A 3,510-nucleotide genomic window follows, 5' to 3' on the forward strand; every position below is an offset into this window, starting at 1 on the left:
AGGATTTTACCCTGAAATCTGCTCTGTAAACATCCACACGTCAACGTGCAATTATGCACATTATTTATACAGAAACCTTCAATGAGCCCTTTATGAATGTGCCGTGTAAACACATCAAATCTTTTCCTGTCATTTAATTTGATTTTTTAAAATCTCTCTGAACCCTGTTGTGCTGTCGTCACAATGTAAATATGATCCAATGAATGACTTTAGTCGCTTTTTGTACTAAATGTCCTTTTTCAAGCAATTTTGAAAATATTCATAGAAAAGATTATAAATCACAGAAAAAGTAAAGCTGTAATCAACAAAAACATCATGATTTTACATTATTTACATTATAAACTCTGGCAGCTGTGAGATCTAAACTAGAACAACTTCAAGGGGTACCTCGGTAAATACACAACACATTCAGATTGCCAACACTTTAATGCTTTGGTCTTGTTGACATCTTTATATGTGTCGATTTATACAAAGGTTAAAATTTAACATTGCTTTATGTAGTTTACCCTTTCAGTAAGCAACACATCTCGTGTTTGCATCTCTCTCCTGCTACAAAACCCCTCAAGTAAGCCTGAACAGTGCAGCAAAGGCTAACCAGGCCAGCCATCACTAAATAAAATCACCCAGAAACTCGACTGATTTTAGTCGCTGCTTTTGGCAAAACCACCGCAGGCAAATATTTACTGCAAATAGCATCAGAGCAACTTCATATCAGGCTGTAATGAGTTTGCGTACAGTTGGAGTTTACAATGAGTTGCAGTCAGTGATCCATTTTGGAAACACTGTCAGCGTTCTCTAATGATGAATGCCTGCAGTGAAATGTGCAGGACAGCTGCTTTTAGGGACAAGGCAGTCACCCAAGAAGTCATGAACCCGCTAAGCCCAATCACTAATATAGCTCAGTGCAGCTGAATCACGTATGTTTGCTGAGACTGCAAGAAAAAAAAAAATTCTACATCCCGAAATGAAAAGAATACCACTACATCCAGGACAAGGCATGTGGTGTCAGTTAAGGTAGGCATTATTTACCTCTCAGATAAACATGTTCACAGTCCAATAATTTCCACGTTTTAGATGCTAATTTCATGCAGATTTCTACTGCTGAGTCTTTACAGCACAGATATATACACACTGATAATATGCCATGTAATGTGATACAATTCAGTTTTAAAGTTGAGCTCTACAACCTAAAATTTCTTCATATCGCTCCAACCTTTAGCTTTAGTGTGAATATGTCATGTTTTAAAAAAATCAAAACATCAAATTATTGCAAAATCAGCAGAAGCCTTTCAGCACAGCAGGTTGTAGCTCTTTGCCTGCTGTGAGTAAGTGCACAGTGATCACTGCCGTCCCAGAGGGAAATAAATGGATCCGCTAATGCTAAAAAACTCGGACACTTCTCAAAGGCAGGCAAACTTACGCTTGACAAGTTGTCCACATCAACCAGTTCAGTAAACGGATATCCACGTGCATGTAGAAACTAACTGAACTTACAAGAGACAAACACATTTAGCCTGAAAGTGGCTGCTTCCCTGCAGTTGACCGGTGCGCGGTCTCAGCATGATGAATGAATGAATGCAAGGCTCAGAGGTGACATCCATCCGACACTTTTTTTGTGTGCACTGGGCACAATGTACTGGACTCGATGTCATCAATTATTGCTATATGAGAGTCATTGTCCCAAAACATTAGGTTTTCAATGATTAGATGAAGACCAAGTCTCTGTCTTGTTTAGAAATATCAAAAACAAACTGCCATCTTTACACTGTTTTATTATGGTGCCAGACATGGTTTCCAGGCATTTTATAACTCCCGCTAACCTTTACACTGCAGTCACACTCTTGGTCTTTGTGGTCATAACGTATTCTGCCATTTAATGTAACTGCTAACAACATAACCGCTGGCCTTGACATGTCTGCTGAAGAGGGTGCATGTCTCCCTTTAGACCCTGATTTGACCCCAAACAGCCTGCTCACTTCTTCACTTCATACTGCTACTCAAATTCAACTTTGTGCCATATTGATTATACATGCCGAAAGAATTCATAATTCACTGTAGAGAGAAAAAATGCAGCGTGAATGTGGGCAAAGAAACATATACTCAGTATAGCTGAGTGTTTTTTTTAAGTTAGAGCATTGGGTGCCACTGGTCCTTTAATCAAATCAGTACTTCAAATATGAATTCTCATGAAATAATAATAAAAATTTACATGAGTCTTGAGCCACCACTCATTTCTTCATATTTTGCTGAGGTTGTCCTGATTTATGGACAGCATGAACTGAAATACAGTGTATAAGGCAAGCTTTATTTATTCTTGTTATTTCTTTAAATAGTTCTCCAGGCTCCCGCAAAGACATTCAAAGCTCTTCTCTGAATGTTCCTGCCTTTTATTCCGGTCTCCGTCAAGACGTTCCCAGTCTGCTTTAATATATTGTTCCAGTGTGCGTTTTTCTATCCAGGTATGCTTTTACTGCATAGGCACTGTGTTTGGGATCACTGTCATGCTGAAAAATGTAGCGATTGCTAATCCACGTGCTTTTCAGATGGTGGTTCAATTTTCCGTGCTCGTAATTCATAAATTCTGAGAAGATCTCCAACACCACTGCTTGAAATGCAGCCCCAAACATGACAACGCTCCTAAACCATCACAGTTATACCGTTTAGGTTCATCACGCCATCAGACCTGTTGCCACTGATTTGTGTGTAATTTCTATAACCTTAGCCTTTTCCCACTGTTTCCCTTCAAAAATGGCTTCCTGGCAGCCAACGTGTCCACTGAGACCATTTGTGATGAGACTAGTGAACAGTATATGGATGGAGGGCCAGATGGATCTCAGGTCCTGAAGAAATGCATCTCTTTCTAAGGACCTGACATTAGATACTGTTCAGCTGCTGCAGATATTTCATCCCTCGATTAAAGTGCAGTTTTTACACTTAATACTGACCTATGAGTCATTTAAGTGGCTTAAAAAAACAACAAAAGCATTGCTCTAAAAATAATCAGAGGATTGAAATGAGTGAAAAAGCAGTCAATGTCCAAAGAAAAACTTTGAAAGACCTTCAGAAAGCCTGGAGAAGGTTTGCTTTAAAAGAATGAGAAGAAAATCTGGCTTCTTGGAAGCAAAAACAAAGAACTGAGGAGTGGCTCAAGAGCGCTTAAAATTTAAGTTAAGACTGGGGAATCTGGGCAGTTACGAGATCTAAACTTGGATCCAAAGTGCATGTAGCAAATCCAGCCTCTCTTATCCAAGCAAGCCACAGCATGGATACATCACAGCCACAACAAGGTTGTTTTTTTTTAAATATTAATGCTAATATAAAGAACAAGTTTCGCTACAGCGTCCAAATAACACATTTTATAGCATCATTCCTGGTTCCTGGTTTAACTTCTTACACAAACAAACAAAAATACCTGCAGAAAAATAAACACTGTAAATATTAAATGAACAGAACCAAGATCCAGATGGTGCATTTGATAATTAATACCAAGACATCAGACAATACTCACAT

This window comes from Rhamphochromis sp. 'chilingali', assembly GCF_963969265.1.
Source record: "Rhamphochromis sp. 'chilingali' genome assembly, chromosome: 10".
NCBI lineage: Eukaryota > Metazoa > Chordata > Actinopteri > Cichliformes > Cichlidae > Rhamphochromis > Rhamphochromis sp. 'chilingali'.